This window comes from Geotrypetes seraphini, chromosome 4 (genome assembly GCF_902459505.1).
Source record: "Geotrypetes seraphini chromosome 4, aGeoSer1.1, whole genome shotgun sequence".
NCBI lineage: Eukaryota > Metazoa > Chordata > Amphibia > Gymnophiona > Dermophiidae > Geotrypetes > Geotrypetes seraphini.
The window spans coordinates 126,615,231-126,632,410 of NC_047087.1; the positions used below are offsets into that span (position 1 = coordinate 126,615,231).

Consider the following 17,180-nt stretch of genomic DNA (forward strand, 5'->3'; position numbering starts at 1 on the left):
GGAACCCGGTATGGACAATCAAAAGTGTATTGTCACTTTAAATTTTAAGGACCAACTGCAACACACGGATGCCAGTGCCTTCCCACAGACGTCAGTTTGCAGGACCTGCAAGTCAGTAAGATAGCTAAGAAATCAACTAGGAGAGGTGGGTGGGTTGTGAGAATACATACCTGCTATCCTTAGAGAACACCTGCTACAAGTAAGTAACTTTGCTTTCTCTAATGATAACTGAAAACAAGAGCACTGTGGAGAAGATGATGTTCAAGATGCAGGCTTTATTAAAAGTACAATCGAATAATCCAAATGAAAAATGCCTAGGACCTAGATCATGGGGACTTGGACCAAACACAGTCCGTGTTTCGACAAAAATGTCTTCCTCAGGGGTCCCTAAGGATCCTGAAACAGAGACTCGTGGATCAAAAGCTAAAAACCTAAGTGTCCTGATGCAAAGGTTCATGGATCAAGGCTAAAAACAACTTTGGATGAAACGCAGCGCGATTGAGAAATCCTCCACCTTTGAGGATTTCTCAATCGCACTGCGTTTCATCCAAAGTTGTTTTTAGCCTTGATCCATGAACCTTTGCATCAGGACACTTAGGTTTTTAGCTTTTGATCCATGAGTCTCTGTTTCAGGACCCTTGGGGACCCCTGAGAAAGACATTTTTGTCAAAACACGGACTGTGTTTGGCCCAAGTCCCCATGATCTAGGTCCTAGGCATTTTTCATGTGGATTATTCGATTGTACTTTTAATAAAGCCTGCATCTTGAACATCATCTTTTCCACAGTGTTCTTGTTTTCAGCTGATTTGCATTTCTGTGGAGCATCAAGGGTCAATCTTTTGTTTTCGTTTCTCTAATGATAAGCAATTATATATTCTCACATGTGGGACTCTCAAGCTGCCAGAATTATGTCTCTAGAAAGAGAGTTAAATAAACTAACATGAACCTGGTGAAACCCAGAGGGTTGGAGGGAAAGTTGGCTTTTAGGACAAGAATAAATTTTGCAGAACTTCTTGCCCAAACCGACTATCTCTCATAGAATGATTTTCTAGACAGTAATGGGAAGTAAAGGACCAAGTGGTTGCTTTACAGATGTCCTCAATGGGAGCATAATAAAGATGGGCTACTGAAGTCACCATGGCTCTCACTTTATGAGCAGTGACACAGCCATCCAGTGTCAGTCCAGCCTCAGCATATGTGAAGAAAATACAGTGTACTAGCCGGTGACAGAAATTCCCAAGTTTGTTAGGGTCGAAAGACATGAAGAGTAGTACAGTCGACTTCACCTAAGTGCACATCAGTTAAGCGCACGCTTCGGTTATCCGCAGCCTACCACCATGGTCCCGTTTTTTTTTTTTTTTTTTACATTAAAGTCAATGGGCGTAAACTCTGGATATTAGCAATTCTGTTAAGCACACAATCTGCTTATGCGCACTAATGTTATAGGTCCCACCTCTATTCGTTCATGTTACGTTAACTCCGGTTAAAAGCAATCATGTTCTGACCTGGATGAGCCACGTATTTCAGAACAGCAATCTAGGCCTGGCCAGGTGTTCGAACTTTCAGAACTGCACCATGGCGTCGTGTTGACAAAAATCATTGTCTTTGGCTGAACGTGTCCACCATGCTGGACAAAAGTCATTGTCTTTGGCTAAACGTGTCAATGTCTTAAAGAGACTTGACCAACAGGAGAATCAGGTCGTTATTTCAAAACATTACAGCTTTCATCCTAGCCAGATTTCTCGCATTTACAAAAAAAAGCAAGCTATATTGAAAGACTGGCAAAGCAACAGCAATCCTACCAGAAAACAGAAAAGAATTGGGAAGGCTGGAGACGTTGAACAGGTGTTGCTGCGATGGTTTGCTGAAGCTAGAAGTCAACAACTGTCAATCACTGGGCCTCTGCTGATGGAGAAAGCAGCACAGCTATCTGAAGAACTGGGCGTAGACAACTTCAAAGCAATTAAATGGATAGTTAGAGAGGTGGAAAGTTCGTAACGGCATAAAATTTAAGAATCAGCATGGCGAAAAACAAGACTTGGATGAGTTTAGTACAGAAAAATGGGTCATGGAAGTGTTGCCATCAGTCATTGGTGAATATGAACCAGGTGACATTTTCAACGCCAATGAGATGGGCCTGTACTGCCTTGCCATCCCTGATGGAACATTGGCTTTCAAACACAGCGAAACTGTTGGCTTTAAGGTGCCAAAAGAACAACTGACATTGCTGTTCAGTTGCAATATGGACGGTAGTGAAAAGCTCGAGCCACTGGTGATTGGGAAGAATAGAAATCCTCGGTGCTTCAAAAACATTAAACACCTGCCTGTTGAATATGAAAGCAACAAAAACGCATGGATGACGGCAACACTGTGGATTGAATGGTTGCAGAAGCTTGACAATCTGATGAGAAGGCATAGAAGGCACATTGTAATGCTGTGTGATAACTGTGCAGCACAAAGCAATGATGTAAGACTAACCAACATCAAACTTGTGTTTCTTCCACCAAACACTCTTTCATCCAACCGATGGACCAAGGGATACTTGCAAACTTCAAATGTCATTACAGGCCACTTGTTCTAAGATATGTAATGGCAGTGATTGATGCGAACAAGGAATCCAACCCCAAGCTGCTGAGCTCGTGAGAAAAATGACAGTGTTTGACTCTCTTCACATGGTACGGGAGGCATGGAGTCGAGTCTCATCATCAACGATTTCAAATTGCTATTAACAGGCAAGCTTCATTCATGCATCTGATGAGACAACTGAAGCTGACACTTCGTCCACTGAACTCCCAGTTGGACTCTCGTCACAAGAGTTTGAGCTGTATGTTGTCATTGACAACAATGTGCCCACATCATCTGACAGCATTAATTCTGATATCTGTACAGTCGTAAAGGACACTGCAGACAACCAAGAGTTTGATGGGGACAGAGATACTGCTGCGGTCATCACAACTAGTGAAACACCTGCAGAGATTGTTTCCTTCTTGGACACGTTGAAGTCCCTACACATGCTGTGTTGTTATCTGGAGAAAATGGATGTCACAACTATGGATAGTTTTACAGCATCAATAGCCTGAATCGTGCAATCTGCGTACAGAAAACGACTGATTACTTCAGTAGAATGTTGGTTTAAAAAAGGTTTACAGTGTATTGCATTAGACCAGTGGTCTCAAACTTGTGGCCCGGGGGTATATTTAGTATGTTTTGAGGCCCTCGGTATATTTAGCATAATCACAAAAGTAAAATAAAACCTTTTCTTGATCATATGTCTCTTTTTTTTTTTTTCTTCTTCACCAGCTGCTTTTTTTTTTTTTTTTTAGTCTTACAGCCTGTTTTACAAAGCCTCATGGCAACAGCCCCAAAGCCCTTTAAATCTCTATGGGCTTCGGGGCCGTTACCACGCAGCAGCTGCTAGTGCGGCTTTGTAAAACAGGCCCCTAGTTTATTTATTGAAAATTTTCAAACAGAGAAAAGCAGAAATATCAAAACCAAAATAGTTCCAAGAATATACAAGTGTGATCAACACAAATAAACTGCAAGCTATGTGTTGGAAAAAGATTGGGTAGTACAAGAATCAGGATCTAATATTAGATATTTTTTGAGCATTAACTATTTTGTAAGTGAGGACATTTGAACATTATCCAAACATTTTCACTTGACATTGTAACATTCATATCTGTAAGTAAGACATAGTAAATTCCACCAATGTAAGTATGAAACCTTCGAGAGATCCTTCCAGAATGTACAAACAATTTTTAAAGCCATGCCCAATAAAGTGTCAAGAAGACGACATGAGGATTCTGGTAAAGTGGTAGCAAAGTAATTCTCTTTTAGTAGTAGAATCTTAAGGGAGATATTTTCAGAAATGAGTAAGATCTCAGTAATAGTAGCCCAGACATTCTGCCAATATGTTTGTAAATGTGAGCACTTAAAGATAAGGTGTTTTAGATCACCTATACAAAAGACCACAAGACCAGCATAACTTAGAATATGTAGAATTAATTCTATGTGAGTGGACAGGGGTCCACAATGCCCAATGTAAGAGGAAGAAAAGGGATTGAATTATTTCCAAACAACTTTCCAACTATCTAGAGAAGTTTTCTCTATTCTATTACCATTTCAACATGGATTTAGACCTAATTTCAGTACAGAAACTCTTTTGATACCTTTAATTGCAAAAATTCAAAATTTACAGTTACAGAATAAATATGCAGTATTATTACAATTTGACTTGTCTGCAGCATTTGATGTGGTTCATCATGATATTTTGATTCATATGTTGGTTGACATATTGGTTTAGTAAATTTATTTCCCGACGTTCTTATGAGGTATGCTTAGAGGGCCAGGTTTCATCTTCATGGATACCCAAATGTGGGGTGCCGCAAGGTTCTCCTTTGTCACCTATTTTATTTAATATCTATATGACGTCGTTAAAAAATTTCTGTCTTTCACCTGCAGAATCTATTTTTACCTATGCGGATGACATTTTTATTTTATTGGAAGTCAAACATGATTTCAGTGACCTGACTACAGGCATAGATAGCTGTATCTCTAAGCTCCAGAGTTGGGCGATTTGCATTCAAATGAAACTGAATGCTTCAAAAACTAAGCTAGACCTAATCGGACCTAGATTACTTAATCTCCCTACTAGTATTGCATTGAAATCAAATATTATATTACAACTTGACTTCACTTCTAGAGTTTTGGATATTATTCTGGATTCCTCTCTCACTTTTAATGACCAGATAAATTCATTAGCAAAGAAATGTTTCTTTAGTTTGTGCATGCTGAGGAAAGTCAGGGCACTATTTTATCAAGAACATTATTTATTATTCATACAATCCACTGTGTTGGCCCAGTTGGACTACTATAATTCTATTTATTTGGGTATTAAACAGGGCAGTTTAGATCGTCTCTAGTTAATACAGAATACAGTGGCCAAACGTATTTTTGGAAAGAGAAAGTACGACCATGTTTCTCCATTGCTGAGAAAACTCCATTGGATTCCGGTCCATCATAGGATACAGTTCAAATGTGCAAGTGTGGATTTCAAATTCCTTTATGAAATATTTGACTCTTTGATTCCTCTTAGTGGGAATTCCTTTAGATCCTGCTATTCAAGAATTACAAATCACAAATTAGCATTTCCTTCTCTGAAATGTATTAAATACAATGAGAAGCTTAGTAAATCTTTTACTTTTAAATTGGTGAGAATTTGGAATAGACTTCCAGATTCTCTAAGACTGGTAGATCAATTATTTCAGTTTTGAAAAAGTTTAAAAACCTGGCTGTTTTCACAATAGTTAATTTGATTCTAGATGTCGTATAGTAATTTTAAGCAATTCAACATACTTTTTTCTAACTTTTTCCATCCATCTAATCTAACCAATTTCTGTTTTTAACCCACAGTTTTTACTTGTTATGTTTCATTTTTTAACGAACTGTAAACCGAGTCGAGCTCCTTAGGGAATAGATTCGGTATATAAAATGAAGATTAGATTAGATGCCGATTTAGAAGTTTTGTAGAGATAGTGCCAAATAGAATTCCAGTCTGAATCAGAAATTTCAGCTTGACTGTCACATTCCCAAGCTGAATGGAGAGATTGATGTAAGTTTAGGAGATCAAATTGTTTTGAAATGTCTATAGATTTTGGAGACAACATGTCCGCCATCATATAATTTCAATGAGAGATCAAAATTAGAAGCAGACCCTTCTAAGGAAGAAATATCAACAGAACTCTTATGGAGCAAAGATCTCAGTTGTAACCAGGGAAAGAACTGAAAATCAGTCAGAAAGTGGGTAGATTGAGCTTGAGAAAAAGGGATCCAACTTTTAGTTACGGGATCTATAAAAAATGAGATATCCCAGATATGGAGCGATTGCCATGAGGTCCAAGAGACCATTTTTTTGTCAATCAAAATGGCGGGGTTGTTCCAAAGTGGAATGTTAAAGGACTTAGAAATAGGGGTTTTTAAGGTGGTATCTAGAAAGCTAAGAGAGTTGTAGGTACTTTTTATGATGGGATTTGTTTTCCCTTGCTTAGAGAGCAAAATGCCCAGGATTTTAGAAATGGATGTTGGGTACATGTAATGGTTTTCGAAAGAAAGCCACCTAGGTAAGGCTGATATGTGTGAAGGCAGGATCTACTCAAGGCCTTGGCGCAGTAGGAATGACTTATGATAGAAAAGTAGATCAGGGAAATCTACTCCACCCAAAAGCTTAGGGTTTTCAGTTTCAATAGTGATATTCTAGGTGACTTATTGTGCCACAAGAAACCGGCAAGGAGACGTTCAAGAGACCTATAAAATGGAGTCGGAAAAAGTAATGGAAACATGTTCAGAAGGTAGAGAATCTTAGGTACTAATACCATCTTGAGAGATTCCAATCTCCCCCACCAAGAAAGGTGTAGAGGAGACCAAGGGAGGATAGATTGTATTAGTTTATACAAAATGAGGTTCATATTAATTTTGACAAAAGTAAGTAGGTCTTTACTGAAATTTATCCCTAGATATTTAATGGACGAAGTAACCCATTTTAAGGAGAGATTAGGTATATAGAAAGGTATATACAGATTATTTAATGACATAAGCTCTGTCTTGTCCCAGTTAATCGAAGAGAACCGGTCAACAAGGTCAATCAGAGCTTTTAAAGAATTTTCAGGATCAGTTCAAGAAGAATATCATCTGCATAGGCAGACTGTTTGTATTCCTCCCCACCAAACTGAAAGCCATGGATGTTGTTACTTTGTCTTATGGCAAGTAAGAAGAGCTCTAAGGCCAGATTAAAAAGAAAGGGGGAGATGGGGCACCCCTGTTGGGTACCACTCTGGAGAGTGAATTGTCCAGAGAGGTCCTTGTTGGCCAGGATTTTTGCAGACAGTGTGTTATATAGAATATGTAACATATGAATGAAGATAGGCGGGAAACCAAATCTCTCCAAAACAATGAACAAATAGGGCCATTCGACCAGATCGAAGGCCTTCTCCACATCTAATGATACTGATAATACTGGGAAGGCCCTCGATTGGGCCAAATGAATATATTACAAAATAGTCTACTGTTGTCACTGCCATATCGACCACGTAAGAAACCAACTTGGTCTTTGTGAATGAGGGACTGTATAACTTTTTCCAGCTTAAAACTCAAGTTTGGTATAGATCTTATAGTCTAAGTTGAGCAGTGAAATTGGTCTATAGTTTTGCACCAGTTGATCATCTCTGCTGGGTTTAGGAATGACGACTGTAGCCTCTGAAAATCTTCCCAAGGAGACAAGATTGGAGACTAGCGCATGATAGTAATGTTATAGTTTAGGAACCAGTAATGTGGAAAAGGACTTGTAAAGTTCCGCTGGAAGTCTATTAGGACCAGGAGATTTTGCAGGAGGTAGGGATTTGATAGCTGACAAAATTTCAGAAGATTGTATGGGAGCTTGAAGATCTTGAAGTTGACCAGAATCAATCTTCGGGATGTTGAGACTCGAGAGAAAACTGTGGATTGTGGGAGAAGGAACATCACATTCAGATGAATACAAAGAATGGGAAAAACTTTGAAACGCTTGTAATATTTGAGGCGTAGCAGTGAGGAGTTGACCATTAGATGATTTAATGGCTGCAATTTGGTGTTTGAATCTTTGACCCCTCAGATAGGAGGCAAGGAGTTTGCCTGATTTATTGGCATCAGAATAGTAAAGAGCACTTTGATGGAATGAAAAAGCCAATAAAATGTTAGACAGCATTGTATTATATTCAAACTTTAATTTTTGAAGTTTTTGTTGAGTAACATGTGGGTATAAAGTGTCGATTCCAAGTTGTGAATTGATTTCTCCATTTGTGATATTTAAGCAAGGGTCTTCCGCTTGTGAGCCAACTAACTTATGACTACACCTCTAAGGTATGCTTTATATGCTTCCCAGACTGATATGTAAGAAATCTCAGAGGCTTCATTGTCTACAAAAAAGTTCTTACTCTGTTGATGAATGTAAGATAAGAACTGCTTATCACGTAGTAAAGATGTGTTAAGTCTCCAGGAATTTGAAGATTTTTTTCTCAGAGGTGAAATATTCACTTGGATTAAAAACTGGCTGGAGCATAGGAAACAGAGAGTGGGGCGTAAATGGACAATACTCGGACTGGAAGAGCATTACCAGTGGGGTACCGCAGAGCTCGGTGCTTGGACCCATGCTCTTCAACATCTTTATAAATGATCTGGAATAGTACGATGAGTGAGGTGATTAAATATGTGGACAATACGAAGTTGTTCAGAGTAGTGAAGACACAGGGGGGATTGCGAAGATCTGCAATGTGACATAATCAGGCTCGAGGAATGGGCATTGACATGGCAGATGAGGTTCAACGTGGATAAGTGTAAAGTGATGTATGTCGGTAACAAAAATCTCATGCACGAATACAGGATGTCCACAGCGGTACTTGGAGAGACCTCCCTGGAAAGAGACTTGGGAGTTCTGATCGACAAGTCGATGAAGCCGTCCGCGCAATGTGTGGCGGTAGCAAAAAGGGCAAACAGAATACTAGGAATGATAAAGAAGGGGATCACAAACAGATCGGTGAAGGTTATCATGCCGCTGTACCGGGCCGTGGTGGGCCCTCACCTGGAGTACTGTGTCCAGCACTGGTCGCCATACATGAAGAAGGACACGGTACTACTCGAAAGAGTCCAGAGAAGAGCGACTAAGATGGTTAAGGGGCTGGAGGAGTTGCCATACAGCGAAAGATTAGAGAAACTCGGCCTTTTCTCGCTCGAACAGAGGAGATTGAGAGGGGACATGATTGAAACATTCAAGGTACTGAAGGGAATAGACTTGGTGGAAAAGGACATGTTGTTCACTCTGTCCAAGGTAGTGAGAACAAGAGGGCACTCTCTAAAATTGAAAGGGGATAGATTCCGTACGAACATAAGGAATTTCTTCTTCACCCAGACAGTGGTAGAAACTGGAACGCTCTGCCGGAGTCTATCATAGGGGAAAACACCATCCAGGGATTCAAGACAAAGTTAGACAAGTTTCTGCTGAACCGGAATGTATGCAGGTAGGGCTGGTCTTTGACTGGAGGGCCGCCGCGTGAGCGGACTGCTGGGCACAATGGACCACTGGTCTGACCTAGCAGTGCAATTCTTATGTTCTTAGGACCAGAGTAAGGAGCACTGGATTGCAGCGTGGTCTGAGATAGAAATTTCATGAATCTTGGCAGACGTGAACATGGAAAGAAGATCCTTTGAGGCAAAGAAAGAGTCCAATCTGGAGTAGGATTGATGCATGTTGGAGTAGAAAGTGAAGTCCTTTGCAATGGGGTTGAAGTCTCCAGATATCAGACCAGCCATTAGTGGTGATTAGAGATTTTAGGGAGGCCCGAACTTGAAGTTTAGACAGTCTGACTTGAGATGATCAATCCAATAAAGGGTCCAGAAGAAAGTTGAAATAGCCTCCCAGTATAGTGTGTGACAGTAATGCAGAGGGCGAGGCACAATTCAAAGTTTGAAAAAAGTGAGGATCGTTTGCGTTTGGAGAGTATACATTAATAATGGTGATTGGAGATCCTTTAATGGAGCCTTCTAGTCTAGACCAACGACCTTCTGAATCACATATGTGAGAGGACATCTTAAAAGGGAAAAATTTACAAATGAGGGTAATAAGCCTCATTTCTTGACAGCCGGAGAAGAAAAACATTGATCAAAAAATTTACTAACAAGTTTTTGAGATTCCAGCACACTAAGATAGGTCTCTTGGAGAAAGCAAATATCTCATTTCAGATGTTTAAGATACAGCAGGATTTTCTTCCTCTTAATTGGATTAGAGAAACCCTTAACATTCAAGGAGGTGCTATTAATCTGCAACTTGGAAAAACCAGAGGGTGGTGAGAGGATATATCTCCTCAAAAGCACTGTCAGTGGAATTACACATCAAAAAATAGATTCCCGAGACTGTGACTTTAGCAGTGTAGTGTAGCATATTTATGGAAAAAATGAAAACCAAAAAATAAAAATGTACAACTTCGTACATTAAAAATTAGGTATTACAATAAAAACAAAATAGTAATAGAAAACTACCTTAGGGGTACATGAAATCAGTTGGACTAAATGCAACATGGAACATGGAAAATGGAACATAGTGAGTGATAAAATCAATACTAAACCACAGCCAAAAAGAACCACATGGAGATGCAACTGCAAATATTCGAGTATTCAAGTTGGATGGTTTAACTGCTCTTGAAGAAACTGCTGAAGAGATGCAGGGTCATCATAATTTTTACTGGTAGTTTTGTAAGTCACTTTCATTTTGGCAGGGTAAAAAAAAGCCCATACTGGGCACCCAAGGCTTTAAGCTGCGGTCTTAGCCCCAGAAAGATTTTTCTGCGTTTGGCTGTAGTGAGAGAGAGATCAGGGACAAAAAACAACTTCTTACCCTGAAACTTTAAGTCAGAGATGGTTCTTGCTGCCTGCAGGATCTGTAAGGCTTGAGAGTAGCATAAGACTTTGAAAATCAAAGGTCTAGGGACACGGGAGATGTAGAGGCCTTTGAAGGTATACGATGTTGCCTCTCGATTTCAAGAGGGGGAGAGAACTGAACATGCAGGAAGCTTGGCAGAAAATTCAACAGAAACGAGATGGAATCAGTACCTTCTGTTGTCTCAGGCATGCCCAATATGCGAATATTCTTTCAGCACATTCCGTTCATATTTTCAATCTCAAGTCGTAAGAGATCAATTTTATTGAGCTTCCGTTGAAAAGCCACGTGCAGCTCATCGTGCGCCGTAGCTCACTCTTCTAGGAGCTTAATTCGGGCATTAAATTGGGTAAGTTGGGTAGATACATTATAATGGTCTTGTTTTATTTCTGAGGTGGTTTGCAAATTTTTTTGCATTAGCTCCATAAGGTGCCGAATGTTTTCAGCGATGGAATTGTCAGCGTTGTCTCGGTCTGGCAGGAGTGGTATATGTAAGGCCTTCCCTGGCATGGGCAGATCCTTCTTCGAGTGTTTTGTCGCCAATTGTATGGTGAAAGCATTATATGTTTTAGATATCTTCGTCGACATGATGCTCTGATGTGCGTCCCACAATGAAAAATGGTGGAATCAGAGTTAGTTTGACTGATAAATCAATCAAAGTAGTCCCGAGGTTGAAAGAGAGATCGCGCTATGTGTCTATGCTGGATTGCGTCACATGACGTCCCCCCAATCATATGTCTTTTTAGCTATAAATTACAATAATATTATTAAGACTTAGCCAAAAGGAAAGATTTATAAACTATAAAGAGTTTTACCTCTTGCAAAATTGTCATTTCTTTAATAAGACATTAACTATTTTTTCTGAGGCCCTCCAAGTACCTACAAATGCAAAATGTGGCCCTGCAAAGGGTTTGAGTTCGAGACCACTGCATTAGACGGAACAGTGCTGTTTCTATAACTGAACTGTATTAAATTGTATTCGGTGTGTTTTTTCTGAATAAAAGTTTTATTGCATTTGACTACAGCAAATGTGATTTTTCATGACTAAAAAGTGGTACTCCGATTAAGCGCACACTCCATTTAAGCGCATGTGGCGATCTGTTCCGAAGGGTTTGCACTTAAGCGGAGTCGACTGTAGTTTTAAGAGGCTTGGTGCAATCTAAGTAATAAGCAAGAGCATGCTTACAGTCCAAGATATGTAGAGCTTCTTTACCAGGGTGAGAATGCGGTCTTGGTAGAACTATGGACTGACTGAGATGAAAATCAAAGGCAACTTTTGGAAGGAATTTTAGATGTGTTCAAAGTACTACTCTATCATGGTAGAGTCTTTTATAGGGTGGTTCCAATACTAGAGCTTGAAGTTTGCCGACTCTGTGTGTAGACTTTAGGGTAATGAGGAAGACCACTTTCCACGTAAGATGTATGAGTGAAGAAGTAGATAAAGGCTCAAAATGAGACTTCATTAATGTGATGAGAACAACAATGAGCTCCCAAACAATAGCAGAAGGCTTGTGTGGAAATTCAATATGATAAAGGCCTTTTATGAAACTGGAAACCAAGGGATGCACAGATAATGTTTTCTTATCCAATGGTGTATGAACGGCACCGATAGCACTGAGATGAACATGTATTGAAGTATTTTGAGTCCAGAATTGGAAAGGTGAAGGAGATAATCCAGAACTGAAAGTATAGGCCAAGTGAGTGGAGATCACACCAGATAGAGAAATGAGTCCATTTAAAATGATAGCATCATTGTGTGGACAGTTTTCTGGTTGCTTTAATAATAACTGACAGTAGTACAGATAGAGTGAAAGCATCTACTCACAGGGGGAGAGATAGCATGTTGTGAGTGCTAATGAACGCAGATTGGGATGAAGGAGAGGGCCTTTGTTCTGTGTAAGTAGAGTTGGAAACAACTGTAGTGTGATGGGTTCCCAAAGACTGATCTGTAAGAAAGGGAACCATGGTTGATGTGGCCAATGAGGCGCAAAGAGAATCATGGTGCCTCAGTCTTGCAAAGTAGAGTTTTCCTGACAAGAAGTATTAGAGAGAATGCACAGAGGACTTTGTCTTCAGAATGGTAACAGAGTTCCCAGAGAGACCATGCAAAACCTCTCCTTCACTAAGTATTTGTTGACAGCACAAAGGTCTAGAATTAGGTGGAGACTTCTGGTATTTTTTTTGAATCAGTAAATCTGATTCTACTTGGAGTAGAACCCTCAGCCTTTCTCCAGCAGAGGAATTTGTTCTATTACATTGAGTTGGAGAAGGGTTGAGAGCTCTTGGTGGAGGATGGTCCTCTGGAGGAAGTTCAAAAGAGACTCTCTTGGAGGATGGTTCAAGGACCGAGAGCGATTTCCCATCAAGCTGCCGGTGAAAGGCAGCAATCGCACTGAGATGGACTCAAATAGAATTCGTCTTGAGGCCAAATCGAGACAAGTGAAGCAAATAGCACAGTTACTTACCGTAAAAGTTGTTATCCAGGGACAGCAGGAAGCTATTCTCACAAGTGGGTGTTGTCATCCGACGGAGCCTTGATACGGACGCCTCACAAGCAGACTTGCTTGAAGAAACTCGAAGTTTCGAGTCGCCCGTACCGTGCATGCGCGAGTGCCTTCCCGCCCAGCGCGTCTCCTCAGTTCAGATAGCCAGCAGAGAAGCCAACCAGGGGATGTGGGTGGGATGTGAGAATAGCTGCCAGCTGTCCCTGGATAATAACTGTTACGGTAAGTAACTGTGCTTATCCCAGGACAAGCAGGCAGGTATTCTCACAAGTGGGTTTCCTCCAAGCTAACCAAAGTGGGATGGTGGGAGAATTGGCAACTTAGGAGAATAAATTTTGCAATACTGTTTGGCCAAACTATCCATCCCGTCTGGAGAAAGTATCCAGACAATAGTGATAAGTGAAGGTATGAACCGAGGACCAAGTAGCAGCTCTACAAATTTCCTCAATAGGTGTAGATCTGAGGAAAGCTACAGAAGCTGCCATTGTTCTGACCTTAGGGGCTGTGACTTTACTGTGAAGGGGTAATCCAGCCTGGGCATAGCAGAAAGAGATACAAGCTGCCATCCAATTGGAGATGGTATGCTTAGAAATAGGATGTCCCAACTTGTTCAGATCAAAGGAGACAAAAAGTTGAAGAGCAGTTCTGTGTGGTTTGGTGCGTTCCAAATAGAAAGCCAAAGCACGTTTACAGTCCAGAGTATGAAGAGCAACTTCTCCAGGATGAGAATGAGGCTTTGGAAAAAACACTGGAAGAACAATGGATTGGTTGACATGAAATTCGGAGACCACTTTAGGAAGGAATTTCAGAGGAGTGCGAAGAACCACCTTGTCATGATGGAACACTGTAAAAGGTGGATCCGCAACCAACGCTTGGAGCTCACTGACTCGTCGAGCAGAAGTGAGGCCAATGAGAAACACCACTTTCCAAGTGAGATACTTCAGATGAGCCTTGTCCATTGGTTCAAATGGAGGTTTCATCAGCTGAATAAGAACAATATTGAGGTCCCAAACCACAGGAGGCGGTTTGAGAGGAGGATTGACATTGAAAAGTCCTTTCATGAATCTGGAAACCACTGGATGAGCAGAGAGGGGTTTCCCTTCAATAGGCTGATGGAAAGCAGCAATTGCACTAAGATGGACTCGTATTGATGTAGACTTGAGGCCAGAATGAGAAAGGTGCAAAAAGATAGTCCAAAACTGAAGATAAGGAGGAATGTTGAGGCTCTTTATGATGAGAAAAACACCATGTAGAAAATCTAGTCCATTTCCGGTGATAGTAGGCTTCCTTGAAGCTTCCAAAACATCCCTCACAGATTGAAAGAACTGGAGAGGAGCTATGTTGAGAGGAACCAAGCTGTCAGGTGTAGAGACTGCAGGTTGAGATGAAGCAGAGATCCTTGATGCTGTGTAAGCAGAGAGGGAAAAACTGGTAGAAGGTATGGCTCCCTGCTGCTGAGTTGAAGTAGAAGGGAGTACCAGGGTTGTCTCGGCCACCGAGGAGCAACCAAAATCATGGTGGCATGGTCGGTCTTCAGCTTGACCAGCGTCTTTTGAATTAGAGGAAATGGAGGAAATGCATATAGAAAGAGATTCGTCCAGTCCATTAGAAAAGCATCTGCCTCGAGGCGATGAGGATTGTACATCCTGGAGCAGAACTGAGGCAGTTTGTAGTTGTGGGGGGCTGCAAAGAGGTCTATCTGAGGCATCCCCCACTGAGAGAAAATGTGATGAAGGGGCTTGGAATGGAGAGTCCATTCGTGAGGCTGCAGAAGATGACTCAAGTTGTCTGCTAAGGCATTGTCCGCCCCCTGAATGTAGACAGCTTTGAGAAAGGTGTTGTGACGAATGGCCCAATCCCAAACTTTCAGAGCTTCCTGACAGAGGGAGGCAGATCCCGTGCCTCCCTGTTTGTTGACATAATACATGGCGTCCTGATTGTCCGTTGGAATGAGGATTACACAGTCGTGAAGAAGATGCTGAAAAGCATTGAGAGCATTGAAAATCGCCCTGAGTTCCAGCAGATTGATGTGACACTGACAATCCGTAGGGGTCCAATAGCCTTGACCATCTAGATGAGCCCCCCCCCAAGCGTAAGTTGAAGAATCTGTTGTGAGAACTTTCTGATGAGGGTGTGTGTGAAAAAGTAAGCCTCTGAATAGATTGGAAGAGAGCATCCACCAGCGAAGAGACTGTGTCAGAGCAGGAGTGACCTGGATGTGTCTAGTCAGAGGGTCGGAAACCTGCGTCCATTGAGGTGCCAGGGTCCACTGAGGTATTCTGAGGTGAAATCTGGCAAAGGAGTCACATGTACTGTGGAAGCCATGTGACCTAGAAGAATCATCATGTGTCTCGCCGAGATGGAAGGGCGACAGGACACTGAATGACAAAGATGGAGAAGAGCTTCCAGACGTTGTTCAGGAAGGAATGCTCTTTGTTGGACTGTGTCCAGAACAGCTCCGATGAATTGAAGAGTCTGAGACGGCTGTAGATGTGATTTCGGAAAGTTGATTTCGAATCCCAGACTTTGCAGGAACCAGATAGTCCCCTGGTCGCTACGACGACTCCTTGAGACGTGGAATCTTTGTCATCGAGGTATGGAAATACTTGAAGACCATGGTTCCTGAGAGCTGCGGCCACCATTACCAGGCACTTGGTGAATACTCTGGGAGACGAGGCCAGACTGAAAGGAAGTACTCTATATTGATAATGCAGATTTCCCACCCGAAATCTGAGGTACTGACGGGAGGCCGGATGAATGGGAATGTGTGTGTAGACCTCCTTGAGATCCAAAGAGCATAACAAGTTTCAAGTTTCAAGTTTATTAGATTTTAATATACCGACCATCAAACAAATATCTGGCCGGTTTACATTAAATATAAAAAAATTTTAAAAAAAAGAAATTGAAATAATAAATATTTAGAAGTGCATATAGTGAACATTAAAGACATTAACATGACAAACTTGACAGTGAGGATAAAAGGGAATGGGAGGGTAAAGTTACAATGTAGAGAGAAAAGGGAGAAAGGGGAATTTGGAATAAAACATATTGGGTGGGGAAGGTTCTTTAAGAAAAAAATAGGGTTAAAAAAAAAAAAAAAGGTAGAAAGTAATGTGAATGAAATAAGAGAGGGGAGTAGGGTCTAAGCAGAAGAGAATGCGTCGCAAAATAAAAAAGTCTTCAGGCTTTTCTTAAATTTATCTAGATGTTGTTCATCTCGAAGAGGTTGTGGTAGAGAATTCCACAAAGTTCGTGTATAATAGAACTCTTTTATGGAGGGAATTAATAGGAGTTTTTGATTTGTTGATCTCAAAGTTCGAGGAGAACATTGAGGAATGAGGAGTTTATGAAGGTATGATGGCTGATGAGAAGATTTTATTTTGAAGGTCAAGAGGATGATTTTATAAGTGATTCGATGAGCAACAGGAAGCCAGTGTGCATCTTTCAGAACCGGAGTAACTTGATCATATTTGCCTAGTTTGTAGATGAGTTTTATAGCAGTGTTTTGTATTAATTGAAGGCGTCGGATTTCTTTTTGGGGAAGACCATTGAGAAGGGAATTACAGTAATCTAAGTGGGAAATAATCAAAGAATGAACCAGAATTTTGATTGATTTGGTCTCCAAGATTGAAGTTAATGAGCGAATAATGCGAAGTTTGTAGAAACAGGTTTTTACAACTGAACTAATATGGTCGTGGAATGATAGGTCTTTATCAATGATAACTCCTAAAAGTTTTATTTTTGTTTCCATTTGAATTGGAACAGATTTAATAGAAATTTTTTCTGATAGGAATTCGGTATTGTTAATTAAAAATAAGAGACCACGGGATTTGTCTATATTGAGGGAAAGTTTATTAGAATAGAGCCAATCATTTATGGTGTCCAGTTTATTGTTTATATCTTTTATATCAGAAATATTAGAAGTGTTGACTGGATGAAGAAGTTGTATGTCATCTGCATAGGCAAAGATCGTAAATCCAATAGATTGTGCTAAGGTTAAGAGAGGAGATAGGAAGATATTAAATAGTAATGGGGATAGAATGGAACCAGTCGTTCTGCTCGAGGAGGGGATAAAGAGATGCCAGGGTCAACATGCAAAATTTTTCTCTGACTAGAAATTTGTTGAGCACCCTGAAATCCAAAATAGGTCTCAGATCGCCCGTTTTCTTCGGAACAAGGAAGTAATGGGAGTAAAAACCCTTGTTCTGATGAGC

At 40.7% G+C, this 17,180-nt stretch overlaps 1 protein-coding gene across 4 annotated transcripts in view; it reads right to left on the bottom strand.

Annotated features, from left to right (window-relative positions):
- Positions 1 to 17,180, bottom strand: part of CCDC181 (coiled-coil domain containing 181) — a 326,883-nt gene that overhangs the window by 200,654 nt on the left and 109,049 nt on the right. The window lies entirely within an intron of this gene.